At 41.7% G+C, this 15,598-nt stretch overlaps 1 long non-coding RNA gene across 1 annotated transcript in view; it reads right to left on the bottom strand.

Annotated features, from left to right (window-relative positions):
• Positions 1-3,391: 3,391 nt before the first annotated feature.
• Positions 3,392-15,598, bottom strand: part of LOC147360775 (uncharacterized) — a 38,727-nt gene continuing 26,520 nt past the window's right edge. Inside the window, exon 3 of the long non-coding RNA XR_015138718.1 lies at positions 3,392-3,958. This is a non-coding gene — a long non-coding RNA (uncharacterized LOC147360775). The remainder of the gene's footprint in view (positions 3,959-15,598) is intronic.

The raw sequence follows: 15,598 nt of genomic DNA, 5'->3' as shown, positions 1-15,598 counted from the left end.
GAAAACAACTTTTTTCTTTACTACTTTTCACAGTGCAGGATAGCACTAACAACCTTGACCACTCATGTGTCTAAAACACCATTCTAATGAAAGCGATGATAAATTGATTTTGGCTGTCAAAGGCCGTTTAGATTTGGCAAATTTGGGGCCTTCATTGTGTTCACCTGGCTAAGTCATGCCCAGGACTGCAGAGTTTCTAGTAAGGACACAACACTCCTGAAGTCCACTTCCAATCTCTGAATCCTGGGAACATGAGTTACGCCCCAAAACCAAACGCTGTGATACTGTCATAAGGCCTTGTAAGCAATGAAGAGACGGTTAATACAGTACATGACACCAAAGATAAATTATCCAGCTGCACCTCCCATAATTAAGAAGGAGGCATGAAATCAAAGGTAGAGACCTAGACAAAAAAAAAAAAAGGAAAGCAGTTATACTTGTAATTCTGGTTTTCTGGCTATTCTTGTTTGGCAGACAAATGTTGGAGGTTTTTTATCTGTCAGCTCTCCCTATAAGTTCTCCATTTGGTGAACTCTTATGTAATGTTTATGCTGATTTATTTCTTTTTTTCAAATTTTTTTCTTTCCCTGAGCCCAATTATCTTATAGACTATATTTTTAATGTATTTGTTTTTAATTAGAAGATAATTGCTTTACAATGTTGTATTGGGTTTTGCCTGTTTCTTTTAAAAACAGTAAAAAAAAAAAATCCTCTAAAATGTAGTATGAAAATCTTTAGAAAGAAAATTCAGATGAAACTGTCATTTTCTGAGCCAGTTTATTTGGAAAGACTCATTACACAGACTTAAATATCAGTGAAAGAAATGGCCCATTTTCTAAGTCAAAATGTCTGTATTGTTCTGAAAACCTGTATTTGAAACCTGTCACATGAGTTCAAATTTAAATGAATCGCTACTTTCTAAAAGGGCATATTTTTAAAAAGCAAAGGATAGTTGCCATGTGTAGGGAAACGATGGTATTTAGAATTTAGTCACCAGTTTGAAAACTTAAATATCCTATAATCTTTTCTGGGGCTTTTCTGGGCTGCCCCACCCCCAGGCAGCATCAGAAGCCAGGCTGCTTCCTCCTGCAGCCCGTCTGCTCCTCCTCTGGATCCCCACGCCCTCCGCATGCTGACCTTCAGAGAACACAACTTCTCTTGTCCTCCCCAAGCCCAGCGGTCCTCTCCCGTCAAGTGGGGGGGCCACTGGGGAGTGTAGCTTACGTAGAATCTACTGAGGATGCGGGGCCACAGACAGGGGGCCCAGGCAAGAGGGAGTCTTTCAAGGAACCCTGGTTTAAAAAAGACTCTTGGTGTCATGGGCTGAACTCACATTGACATCCTCACTTCTGTGCCTCAGAAAGTGATTGCGTTTGCATGCACCTCAGTGTTCATAGCAGCAATGTTAACAGCCCAAATATGGTAGCAAAAGAAGTGTCCATCAGCTGATGAATGTTTTCTATTGCCTGCCAAGGCAGGAGATGCAGAAGACGTGGGTTCAATTCCTAGGTCCAGAATATCCCCTAGAAAAGGAAACAGTAACCCACTCCAGTATTTTTGCCTGAGAAATCCCAGGGACAGAGGTGCATAGTGGGCTATAGTCCATGGGGTTGCAAAGAGTTGGACACAACTTAGCAACTCAACAACTATGTATCTACATAGTCACATCTTCTCCATCCATCATATATATATATATAACCACCGAAAGTGAAAGTCACTCAGTCATGTCCAACTCTTTGCAGCCCCACATACTATACAGCCCATGGAATTCTCTAGGCCAGAGTACTGGAGTGGGTAGCCTTTCCCTTCTCCAGGGCATCTTCCCAACCCAGGGATGGAACCCAGGTCTCCCACATTGCAGGCAAATTCTTTACCAGCTGAGCCAGAGGAGAAGCCCCATATATATATATAACTGCTCAGCCATAGGAAAGAATGAAATTTTGCTGTTTGCAATAATACAGATGGACTTATTATTTTGCTTAGTGAAATAAACCAGAGAAAGAAAAATACTGTACTTCTCACTTATAATGTGGCATCTAAAAAAATAAAACAAACTAGTCAATGTAATAAAAAAAAGAAACAGACTCACAGATATAGAGAACACACTAGTTGGTTACCAGTGGGGAGAGGGAAGAAGGCAGGGGCAAGCAGGGGTAGGGGATTATGAGATACCAACCACTATGTATAAAATAGGCAACAGGATATACGGTACAGTACTCCTGGTATTTTATAATTACTATGAAAAGTATAATTTTTAAAGATTGTGAATCACTGTCATACATGTTAAACTTACATAATATTGTACCTAAACTATATCTCAATTAAAAACTTTATAAACTCATCCCTCACCCCCACCTCCGGTGTCTGTAAAGAGGTAATTAAATAAGAATGAGGTCATCAAGGTGGCCCTGGTCATATCTGACCAGTGTCCTTAGAAGAAGTGTTCAGGACAGAGGAAGGGTCACCTGAGGACATGGGAGAAGATGTCGACATGCCCAGGAGAGAGGCCACAGAGAAAACAGCCTGTCCTCACCTTGCTCTTGCACTCCCAGCCTCCAGGACTATGAGAAATAAGTTCCTATTGTTGAAGCCGCCCCACTGGTAGTGTTGGTTATGGTAGCTCAACACACCTGGTGTGAGTGTGTGCCCAGTTCGACCTCGCTCCTCCTGCCAACTCAAGCTTTTCCATCATCCCAGGCCTGATAAGTGGCAGGTGGTATGACAGGACCCTGGCAGAGCTATAGACAGCAGACCCACAAGTCATCAGAGTCCAACTTCCTCTACCTTCCTGCTGGGATGTGCAGAGGCCACAGGTATGGGAAGATCCAGCCAAGATGAAGGCCTGAGCGGAAGAGCATCAAGCAAACCCTCTGCAGGACCACACACCCTGCCTGGGAGAGCTGGTTCCTCCAAGCAACGTACCTTAATATAGATGCTGTGATGTGGGGAAAACGGGATCAAACTGGTTGATCAGAATTCAGACACGAAAGAAAAGATTGAACTTGATTCATAGAATAACAGAAATTTCTGTCCCTGAGACAAAAACCTTGGGAACAGATTTGATAGTTTTTCATTCTTAAAAATAGAATTTAACTGTCACATCCTCACACCAGGATGGGTTTCAGTTCTGAAATCAAATGTGTCCTTGTTCACAATCAGTGTTCCATGGCAGTAATCAGAAGATGAAAATTTCACTTTCTGTCTCTTTTTCCATGTTCATCTGGACAATGCGTTGCTTTTCCTTTGAGCCTGTTTTAAACTTTCCCTATTTCTTCATTTTCTTTAAAACCAAAGGCTTCACATTTTAAGATAAAGATGAGAAAGAAACATATTGTTTATGGTGCAAAGAATCCCAGATCTCTCTCAATCACTGATACACTCTCAGCCAATGTATTTCTATGAGTGTAAACGTCTCAATAATTTATTTATGAAACAGCAGTAAATCAACACGACCTCATCAGCGGACACTAACTAGTTGTGTTGTCTAGAAAGTGCTGATGTGGTGCTACAGCTGTTGGTGTTTCCTTCTGATGAATGGAGGGGAACAGAAATAGAATTTCTTGGCACTGGATGGCTGTGTCTCCACACATGCAGTCAATTCCTTCCACTACAGGAGAGGAAGTGTCAATCCACGTGGCTCCAGGAAGATTAGATGCAGGGAGGACAGTGGTGGGGTGGGGAGAAGGTGGGAGGTGAGTGCTGGGAAGTGGGGTCAATGGAATCAACACGGATGACAAGACGGGAGCAGCTAACACTTGGTGTGTCTTGGGTCACAGCTCTCGACTGGCTGATGGCCGTCAACAGTCAACAACGCCTATCAGAGGTGCTGTTCCTGTCCTCACTCGAAGCTGTTTCTTATCACTTGGTTGATGTTCTTCATTGCTTGTTTCAGCAGCTCATCAGACTGAATCGACTGCATGTCAGGCACTGCGGTAGACTCCAGAATCGCGGCCGTGAGCTAAAAAGACAAAAATATTAACATCTGTCCTTGCAACCTGTTATTAGCATCTTGAAGCTGTCACCTTAGGAAACAGAATATAATAATCCGATTTCCTGCATTTTTAGGTTACAATTAAGATTTGAGTTATGTTTTGCCTTCATTGTTGTTCAATGACTAAGTTGTGTCCGACTCTGCAACCCTGTAGACGTGGCCTGCCAGGCTCCTTTGTTCTCCACTGTCTCCCACATTTGACCTCCTAAGAACCCCTGAATGATGACAGAATAAACAGGATGTGTTTTTCTCACTCAAGGAGTAGTACGTGTAGCTAGACCCTTAATGATTGGGCTGCATTCCATCCCCTGGGTGAGTTCTGTGTCTCTGGTGCTGTTTAGGACCCCTTGGAGAGAAGTTCTTTCTCTTCCTTTGGAAGCAGTATGGGATGCAAACTCAATTCTTGGGAATTTTGCAGCCATTTCATCACCATGAGGGAAATAACAAAGATGAATCATGGGATTGGTTAGCAAACCTTAGAGAAATCCAAACAATCATTGCCAGGGTACTGCTCAAACCATACTGTAAGGATAATGTCCACTTCCTACAGTTAGACAATTGTGTATTTTCTTTTACTGGATAGTGTTCATGTTAGTCACACAGTCATGTCCGACTCTTTGTGACCCCACGGAATGTAGCCGACCAGACTCTTCTGTCCACGGAAGTCTCCAGGCAAGAATACTGGAGTGGATTGCCATTTCCTTCTCCAACGGACAGTGGTCAGTGTCAAATCACTGACCACATGGAAGAGTAACTGAATCATTTCATTTTTTATCTATCCATGTTACAGCTTACTGAAATTTACTTCTCTTGCAATTATTTAAAATCGTGAGGAAAAATTTTATATGTTGGTTTAATAAGGATTACGAGGTTGCAATTTTCAAAATAACAGAATATAACAATGAAAAACATTTGAAGATTATTGATTTAGAAAGCATCACAAAACATCCATTCCAAAGCAAAGTTATCTGAAATTTGGCATTTTAAAATTTATTTTAATATCTTTGTCATTTTTCTCAAAAGAGTGATCAATGACAAATACCTTTCATGTTTCAGTGGTGAAGTATGTATTATTTGGTTTAATTAACTAATAATTGCATCATAATTTCCAGTGATGATCTTTCCTGAAGCTATACCTCTGATGATATTTATTTTGTTGGATTTTTTAAAAATCCCCTCAGAATAAATGTTTTAATATTTTTTAAGTAGTGTGGTTCATACACGTTTTAGATCTTCCCTTGTGGCTCAGAGGCTAAAGAGTCTGACTGCAATTCAGGGGACCCAGTTTCAATCCCTGGATCTGGAAGGTCCCTTGGAGAAGGCAATGGCTACTCACTCCAATATTCTTGCCTGGAGAATCCCATGGACAGAGGAGCCTGGCGAGCTACAATCCATGGAATTGCTAAGTGTGGACACGACTGAGTAACTAACACACACATACACATGTTTTAACAGAAACATAAAGCATTTTGATAGAAACACACATATGCACATGTACTTAGAGATTTTAACTTCTAGGACTTTAGAATGAATTTGGAGTTCTTATTGTCTTAAATAATTTCAGCAAACATACAAAAGAAAATGAATTAAGTTACAGTAGGTGGTAAAACTGTACAGTGTACAGTCCATAGATGTAACCATCTGGATGCCTGTGGAGAGGAGCAGAATATAGCTTTAACTGATATGTTCTGGTCTGAACAGATGTTTCCAAACCCACATGGAGGATGTGTCTCTGAAAATAACACACCAGTTCCAGGGGTAACATTAGAATTGCTAGCAACAAACTGCTATTTGCTAAAACTAATCGAGATAGAACATCAGAAGTGTTTTATAGGGGAGAGGGTCATAATGCACCCTCATTGAGAGGTACCCAACAAATATGTATAAGTGCAGCCACACTCACAATCATGTTAACAAAGATGTATAAATCCTGCAAATAAGGCAAAAGGATGGGTATTTGTGAATGTGTTTGTGTGTGTATTAAAATTATTTCACACATGAGAAAATCCTCCCTGGCAGTAAGTTTCAACATTCCTTCTCAGCTGAAATCTAAGAATAACATTTTCCCTATTGAGAGGCATTCTGTTCTCGTCACACTCCTGAACTGAAAAGCGATCCCACCGTTTACATGCCATCATCCTACCCTTTAACGTGCAATGACCAGCTCTTGCCTGTTTAAGTGTGACAACCAACCATCCAGCATCTTGTCTGTAAGTGCTACCCCTATTGCGTAAAACCCGGAGAAGGCAATGGCACCCCACTCCAGTATTCTTGCCTGGAAAATCCCATGGACGGAGGAGCCTGGTAGGCTGCAGTCCATGGGGTCGCTAAGAGTTGGATGTGACTGAGTGACTTCACTTTCACTTTTCACTTTCATGCACTGGAGAAGGAAATGGCAACCCACTCCAGTGTTCTTGCCCAGAGAATCCCAGGGATGGGGGAGCCTGGTGGGCTGTCGTCTATAGGGTCACACAGAGTCGGACATGACTGAAGTGACTTAGCATAGCATTGCGTAAAAGCAAAAATCAGAGAGGAATCCGTAAGATGGGGAAAGAAGAGGAGGAGAAAAATGATCACAAATAACGATTTGCATTTGTTTTACATGTGGTTTTTTTTTGGGGGGTGGGGGGGCATGCTCCCTAAGGCAGGAATGAAGTAAAGGGGACTGGGACAAAATGGTGATTTCACCCTGAACATACAAGCAGATTACCAAAAGCAGGTATTTGTCTTTATGAAGAAGTGAGAGGAATCCAAAGAAGTTATATATCAACTTCTAATATATTCAAATTTGACATAATAAGTTGTGGATGCTTTAATTAATATGGGATAAAATATACAAGACTAAATAAAACGTCAAGGTAAGAAGTCAACATGGGAAGTATTTGTCTGAACGTTTTATAATTTTTCTGATGAGATTAACAATTGACATAAGAAAGTCTGTTTTTACACAAAACTGGAAATAAGTGTAAATGGTGTCCTTTTAAAGCAGGTTTCTCAAGTGGCTCAGTGGTAAAGAATCCACCTGTCAATGCAGGAGATGCTGCTCTTGTTTCTGGGTCAGGGAAATTTCCTGGAAAAGGGAAAGGCAACTCACTCTAGTATTCTTGCCTGGGAAATCCCATAGACGGAGGAGACTGGGGAGCTACAGTTCATGGAGCTGCAAAAAAGTCAGACACAACTTAACTACTAAACAACAACAACAAAGAATCATTTCCTTTCAATGATTCTAATATTCTTGTTTCTCTCTATTTCAGAATGCTGTCCCCAGTGCCTACTAGGATTAAATTAGATTTTTCCCTCAAATTAGGAAGTCTGTGTTATTAATTTCCAACAGATGAGTAAAACCAAACTAAATTGCAAAGTTTATTGCTTATTTTTGTTAACTCCCTTACCTGTTGGTGTCAATTATGATTTAGGGTTAGAGGCAGATAGCAAAGAACTGACATAAACTCAATAACCAGACAGCTCGGTTCTTGGAGTTAAACTTTGAAAAGGAATCTCCTCGTACATAATGTAATTTGCTTGACAACAAGAGGGAATATTTTGTAACTGGACTCTCTAAAGAATACCTTTATGGCTTTGAGTAATATACGGTTTCTTACCAGAGTAAAGTGAACTGAAAGTTATATAAAATTAATTCTAAGCTTTTCAATTTTCCCTTGAAGAAGAAATCTCTCTATTGCACTCCTGCATGTGCAGAATGTGGGAATCAACTGAAATAAAGGAGGTTTCCAGGGTGCTGAGACACAACCTCGAGCCGTATTTCATTGTCTGGCCAAATATTTGGGAAGCAAACCAGAGCACAGACATGGGGCTAGAACTGTAAACAAATAACTGGTTATCTAAAACTCCAAAGCCTGCAGAGTTAAGCTTGGACTTTACCAGAAACAGCCAGCAGGCTCCCCTACAAGAATCTGGGTGTCAGTCTGTCCTGAGGCCATAAATCCCATGAGCCTGATGTGCTGGGACATAGATTTCTCTAACAACCTTCTTGCCTTTCTTACCCATGCCAGACACTGTGATCTGCTTTCAACCGTCAGAGACCAGCACAGATGCTGACGGACAAGAGAGGCCCTCCTTGGTGTTTATCAACCTCAGTGAGTTATGTGAGATGCTCTGCGTTCCTGAACATCCTTTTATGGTTATTAAGGACATACAAGGACCTAATGCTTAAGGGGCTTCAGAAACGCCGCCCCGCGCACCACTTAGGCATATTGAGCATTTCTGAGCTGGAGGTCTGGAGAACCAGCAGACACAGGAAGAGCTGTCTGACCTCCCATTTGCTATCCAAAAGCAAGTCATCAAATTCCCATGAGAAGGGTGCCCTCCCTGGACCAGGAAGATCAGAATGTTCTTATTGATGCCTAAACGAACCCATATAAGCCACCTGCTAAAATGAACTGAATCATCCATTAGACTCCCCCAAAATATCTCCCAGTCCCTGTCCCACAATGTATCGCCCCCAATCCAAGCCTCTTCTCCTTGTCACCTCCCTACCGTTCCTCATTCTTTATATAACAGGCATATCAGCTTTGGAAACGCAGAGCTTCTTCAGATCTTCATTTTTCTTCTGAACACTTCCCTGGGCACATAAAAGTATTCAACACAATTTGAATGCTTTTCTCCTGTTCATCTGTCTTGCGTCCGTGTGATCCATGGGTCAGTGGTGAGTCTAAGAGTGTGCAAGGGAGGTTTTCCTCTTCTATGAGCTCACCTTGTTTTAATGCTCCTTCAGAGGAGTCCTTCTCCCTCACACACTTCTGAAGCTTGTTTTTCTAAAAGGATGACCGCAGGGCTCAGTGATGGGGTTGGGTTGGGAACTTTCCTGGGAAAAGCCTCTCCTCTGACATCTAAATAAGACATGAGTAAACCTTGAAAGACGTTGTCCATTCTGCCAAGCACATGGCAGAATCTCCTTAAATATTTGTGAAGTAAATATCTGTCAACCCATTAGTTCTTCACATGGAAAACGCAGCAGAGGTGGGACTCAGTCTGTGGGGCTGACAAGCCATTATGGGTCAGCTTTTCTTGTATTTGGAGTTGACTAAACTGCTCATCTTAAAGTGAAAAAGAATTTATCTGAAGTTATTTGCTGACTGTGCACAATTTGCCTCTTCAGAGTGATACAGTGCAATACAGTTGGGGTTTTTTTAGGAAAACATGAAAAAAGAAAAAACAAAGAGAAAATTGTACTTCTCTCTTTAGGAAAAAAATGTAATTCTTCAGTAATAAGCCCTAAGTTGAAACGGATATTGAGAGGTATGTATGTATGTGTATATATATATATATATATATCTCCAGTATCAACATGGTCTGATGGTTTAGTTGCTCAGTCATGTCAGACTCTTGCAACCCTATGGACCGTAGCCCACCAGGCTCCTCTGTCCATGGGATTCTCCAGGCAAGAATACTGGAGGGGGTTGCCATTTCCTTCTCCAGGGGATCTTCCCAACCCAGGAATCGAACCCAGGTCTCCTGCATTGCAGGCAGATTCTTTACCAACTGAGCTATGAGGGAAGCCCAATATCAACATAACTGAAGGTTTTCTGGTCATTTTCTACTTAGATGCATGTCTATGAGACACATCATTCAATGCTCGAGCATCCAGCTCAATAGACACTAAACCTCCTTCACAGCAAGCAGTGTATGAGACACTGGACACTGTGATAATGTGGAATAGATAATGCCCAGTTCACACTTATTGAACTTATTATATAATACTTATTATTAAAGTAGAGCAGTCCTATTAGAGAATTTCACTTCAGTTCAGTCACTCAGTCGTGTCCAACTCTTTGCGACCCCATGGACTGCAGCATGCCAGGCTTCCCTGTGCATCACCAACTCCCAGAGCTTGCTCACATTCATGTCCATTGAATCGGTGATGCCATCCAACCATCTCATCCTCTGTTGTCCCCTTCTCCTCCCGCCTTCTATCTTTTCCAGCATCAGGGTCTTTTCCAATGAGTCAGTTCTTCGCATCAAGTGGCCAAAGTACTAGAGTTCAGCTTCAGCATCAGTCCTTCCAATGAATACTCAGGACTGATTTCCTTTAGGATGGACTGGTTGGATCTCCTTGCAGTCCAAGGGACTCCCAAGAATCTTCTCCAACACCACAGTTCAAAAGCATCAATTCTTTCATGCTCAGCTTTCTTTATAGTTCAATTCTCACATCCATACATGATTACTGGAAAAACCTTAGCTTTGACTAGATGGACCTTTGCTAGCAAAGTAATGTCTCTGCTTTTTAATATGTTGTCTAGGTTGGTCATAGCTTTTCTTCCAAGGAGCAAGTGTCTTTTAATTTCATGGCTGCAGTCACACCATTATTTTGGAGCCCAAGAAAAGAAAGTTGTCACTGTTTCCATTGTTTCCCCATCTATCTCCCATGAAGTGTTGGGACCAGATACCATGATCTTAGTTTCCTGAATGTTGAGTTTTAAGCCAACTTTTTCACTATCCTCTTTCACTTTCATCAAGAGGCTCTTTCGTTCTTTGCTTTCTGCCATAAGGGTGGTGTCATCTGCATATCTGAGGTTATTGATATTTCTCCCGGCAATCTTGATTCCAGCTTGTGCTTCATCCAACCTGTCATTTCACATGATGTACTTTGCATATAAGTTAAATAAGCAGGGTGACAATATACAGACTTGATGTACTCCTTTCCCGATTTGGAACCAGTCTGTCATTCCATGTCCAGTTCTAACTATTGCTTCTTGACCTACATACAGATTTCTCAGGAGACAGGTCAGTGATCTGGTATTCCTTTCTCTTGAAGAATTTTCCAGAGTTTGTTGTGGTCCACACAGTCAAAGGTTTTGGCATAGTCAATAAAGCAGAAGCAGATGTTTTTCTGGAACTCTCTTGCTTTTTCAATAATCCAACAGATGTTGGCAATTTGATCTCTGGTTCCTCTTCCTTTTCTAAATCCAGCTTGAACATCTGGAAGTCCACGGTTCATATATTATAGATGTTACATTGTTCCAGCAGCAGCAGCAGCACCTTGTGAGCTGTGAAGACAAAGAAGTTTGCCCAGTGGCACCCAGCTAGCAAGCTGCAGAACACTTTGGATTAAAGGATTCTCCCAAAACAACACCCACTGTACATATCCACGGGGGTGGGGCAGTCACAGAGGTTTATGTGTTGTGAGAGGACAGTCTGTGTCAGACTGTGGGATCATAATGGGCAGTGACTTTGAGGATCGGGAAGGCTTTTCCTAAGTTTTATTTTCTCTTACTTTTTATTGGAGTAGAGTGGAGTTACAATGTTGTGTTACTTTCTGCTGTATAGCACAGTTAATCAGTTATACATATACATACATTCACTCTTTGTTAAATTCTATTCCCATATAGATCATTACAGAGTACTGAGAAGCGTTCCCTGTGCTCTAGATAATATAGATATTTATGCACTGTATAGATTATAGTCCATAAAATAAAAATATAAGTATTGTATAATATATATGATATGTTATATATTAGATAAAGTATATTACATATTATTGCATATTTCTATATAGTAGATACATTATTTGATATATAATTATATATATTCTGTTTATTGTGATTATATCATTATAATACAAATACTATACTATATAACATGCTATATAATTTATAATATTGAATATTATATATGCTATATAATTTATATATCATGTATATAATATAAATTGTACTATATATGTATATATACTGTACTATTTATATTATATATAATATACAGTAGTTATGTGTAATTGTCCACTATTATAGCATGTTATATAACAGTGACCATCCCTGTGAAGCAGATGATCTTGGTCACTGCCCTGGAGCCCATCTCTCTCCTGCCAAGGTTACTGGCTGCCCTACTTGCTGTGTAGGTCTCTCCCTGCACCCCCAGATGAATTGCTGCACCCCATCCCTCCCAGCCAGCCTGAGTCCTGTGGTCTGATTTGTTTTACAGCCTCACAGTAGCTCTTGTCTCAACGCAGAGCAGGTTCAACTAAGGTTGAAAATCTGGCTGTATATGTTCAGGCTGATATCCACCCAATACCAACTGGCCATGCAGTCCCCACATTGCCACTCATCCTACCCTTGTACCTACAGGTCACTCTTCAGTCAGGCAATCCAGAAAGACTGTCCAGCTAGTGCTAGCTTAATGAGTCAAATCCTAAGAACCATGAAAACCTCAATATTTGAAAAATGAATATGTTTTCAATAATCAAGGTCTGAACTGTACCCAATCATGTTCGCCTACTGGCAAAAGTGAACGTGAATGTCTCAGTAAACCTAATGAGATGTGAAATAGGAGACTGAAGTCATGAGCGTGAACACGCTCAGGGGAAAGATCCAGAGCCCGCATCTCTCACCTGCCAGTCCTCACTGCCCAGCCGGGACGACCCCTCTGGTCCTCTGTCCTAGGTGACCAATCCAGGGCAGTACTAGCCCCACCCAGGATTCTGGCCCTGAGAAAAGGTTTCACTTAAAATAACACATTTGGGAGAAACTCTTCTCTGCTGAAAAAGATGAAGAATCTTACCTAAAGCATCTAAGCTTGTAATTCAGATGTCTTATTCTTCTCTTAAATGTGTCCAAAAATCTTACCCTTGATACGGAACTTATGTGAAGAGGGGGACCAATCATCAAAAAGAATGCCTCTCCACACATTCTTGCTAAGAAGTGGGCTGGGGAGGGGGGTTCAGGCTAACTCCACCAGCGAGGAGCAGAGCCTGGAGGAAGACAGCTCTAAAATAACAACCAGACATTCCCTCTTCATTTAAACCTCCCTCACAGGCTGTTAACATTCCATTGAAGTGGCTGACATATTTGTAAAAATTACTATATTTCTCAGCCTTGGGGGAGGCCCTGCCTGAGAAACAGCAAGTGGGCTGCCTTTGAAATAAAGTCTCAGATCCAGAGCAAGAAGATGCCATGCACCCAAGAAACCCAGGTCCCTACGGGGAAGTGCACTTTCCTGTTGGGCTCTCCAGTTCCCGGGGAACCCAGGACCCCAAGGGTACAGGGGTCCCAGGCCACTGGCCCATGGGGGCCCCACACTTTGACATCTAATTGCAGTGTTTCTCTCCCTGAACCCGAGTCACCCAGCTTCTTCTCCTGATCCCTGAATTCTGCACTTCCCTCATCAGGTTGCTCTTGAGAATTCCTGCCATCCCACCCTGGTCCCAGCTTCCTAGAGAAAGTGTTTTAGACACTTTTATGAAGTAGAAGGAAGGAGGAAGCCCAGCTCTTGGATGCCCTGTTTCTGAGCTCTGCAGCCTTTAACCTTAGATGGAGAAGGGCCACGCGGAAGGGATGACCAACCCCAGCCTCCTGATGTGACTGTGACTGGACAACACCAGGGAGTGATTGGCCCATGCTTCTGGCCATGGACTCCGACCCACAAGCTGTAAACTCATCTGTGGGCACAGGGGGCGGGTCAGGGACCAGCCAGGTCAATGGGCCTCATGTAAAGAGGGTGGTGCAGAGCTCTGGACAGGACTTGCTTCAGAAACATGAGCTTTTAATATTCATTTGGCTCCTAGTTCTTAAATTCCCATCAGACGTATGGCAGGGGCTTCAGAGATGAACTTATTTACAAAACAGAAACAGAGTCACAAATATGGAAAACAAACTCATGGTAACCAGGGGGTAAGGGAATGGGAGGGATAAATTGGGAGATTGGGGTTGACATATACACATTAGTATATACAAAATGGGGGCTTCCCTGGTGGCTCAGATGGTAAAAATCTGCTTGCAGTGCAGAAGGCTCAGGTTCAATCCCTTTGTTGGGAAGATTCCCTGGAGAAGGGAATGGATACCCACTCCACTATTCTTGCCCGGAGAAATACATGGACAGAGGAGCCTTACTGGCTACTGTCCTGGCGTCAGAAAGAGTTGGACACAACTGAGCCTCTAACACGTTTACTTCACTTCATATATAAAATAGATAATCAACAAGGACCTACTGTACAGAACAGGTAAGTCTACTCACTACTCAATAATAACCTACATGGGAGAAAAGTAGGTACACATATATGTATAACTGAGTCGCTGTGCTGTACACCTGAAACACAACATTGTAAATTAACTGTACTCCAATAAAAATTAAAAAAAAAAAAAAAGAAGTGAGAGACTTGGTGGTAGAGCAGACAAAGCAAGAAAAGTGCACAAGTAATGACTTGAGGAGGTGGCTGGAAGGTACAAGGACACAGCATGCCAGGGAAACCGGACAAGCCCCATTCTTCCTCTAAAAGTAGCCACACATGGATAGTCCACACTCCAGGGACTGGCGCCTAATGAAGCATATTAATTATTGAGTGATGCAATTAACTTCTATTGTGCAAACAGCTATCTGTGTGGTCTTTGTCTTGGACTCTTGGACGAAGCCTGGTTTCTCTTGCTCCTCAGAATTGGGAAAAAGTGACCAGCTCTAGATTCCCTGGTCACATTATGAGTCCAAGATTCCAAGGTGGCCTGAGTGGTAATAATAGAAATTGAGGTGATTATCCCTGATCTAATTAAGTTGTGATTAGGGAGCAGTAACGTGAGGGGCTGCTGACTTCTGCTCCTGGGACTGGCTCTCTGCATGGTTCTGAGTTTGGATCAGCACAGTGATTGCCAGACATTGTTTTTATGCTCCATAGCTTTCAATTAATTGCATGAAACACTGACTCATCATTGGCCAATGTCCTCATTCAGAAGAATGTCCATTAGAGTCAAGTCAACTAAAATTCATAACGGAATGGATGCCCTGAAGCTTTCCTTTTAGAACAGGAAAGCTTGACTTGACTATTTTAGGGGTTTTATTTTGTTGGTTGGGGATAGTATATACATATTCACTTGACATCTTGAGTACTTTTATGCTTTGATTTACCCGTGATCATTTCGGAATATCAAGGTGAAACAAAATTCTATCTGAAAAACTAACTCTGGGAAAGAAAGAAATATCTTTCCCTCTGAGAATCTTTAGGGAAGGTAAAATTTGTCATGGTCGTGTGCTCAGTCACACAGTAATGTCTGCCTTTTTGCAACCCCATGGACTGTAGCCCGCCAGGCTCCTCTGTCCATGTGATTCTCCAGGCAAGAATGTTGGAGTAGGTTGCCAGTTCCTTCTCCAGTGGATCTTCCCAACCCAGGGATTAAACCATGTCTCCTGCATTGGCAGGCGGGTTCTTCACTGTCTGAGTAACCAGGGAAGTCATTAAAAAATGCTAGCTTATTCATTATTGTCAAAACATGACATCAACCAAGACGTCCTTCAGAAGGTGAATGGGTACATAAACTGTGATTCATCCAATGGCTATTCAGCCAAAAACAAAAATCTTGTATTTCTTCTAGTCTTAATTTCTGCTTTTTTGAACATTGCAGTATGTTGGTTATGCAGGAAATAAAATGTAGCTCTTGCTGTGGATCCACAGACGACTGAAAGGTAATACCCAGCCTCTCCCCATCCTCTCTTATAGGTATATGCATATATTTATATATATTCATAGATACATATATATCTACATACATATACATACACAATCATGTAATTTTATACAAATACACACACCTCAGGGTTTTTCCACCTCAGCACTTTGACATCACTTGGGGCCAGTGATGTTATTATGTGCTGAGTTATTATCTG

Source organism: Bos grunniens, chromosome 13, assembly GCF_055505025.1.
Source record: "Bos grunniens cultivar Pamir isolate PY7600 chromosome 13, Bosgru_T2T1.0, whole genome shotgun sequence".
Lineage (NCBI taxonomy): Eukaryota > Metazoa > Chordata > Mammalia > Artiodactyla > Bovidae > Bos > Bos grunniens.
Note: the sequence above shows the minus strand (reverse complement) of the source record. Positions and strands in the feature narration are given on the sequence as shown.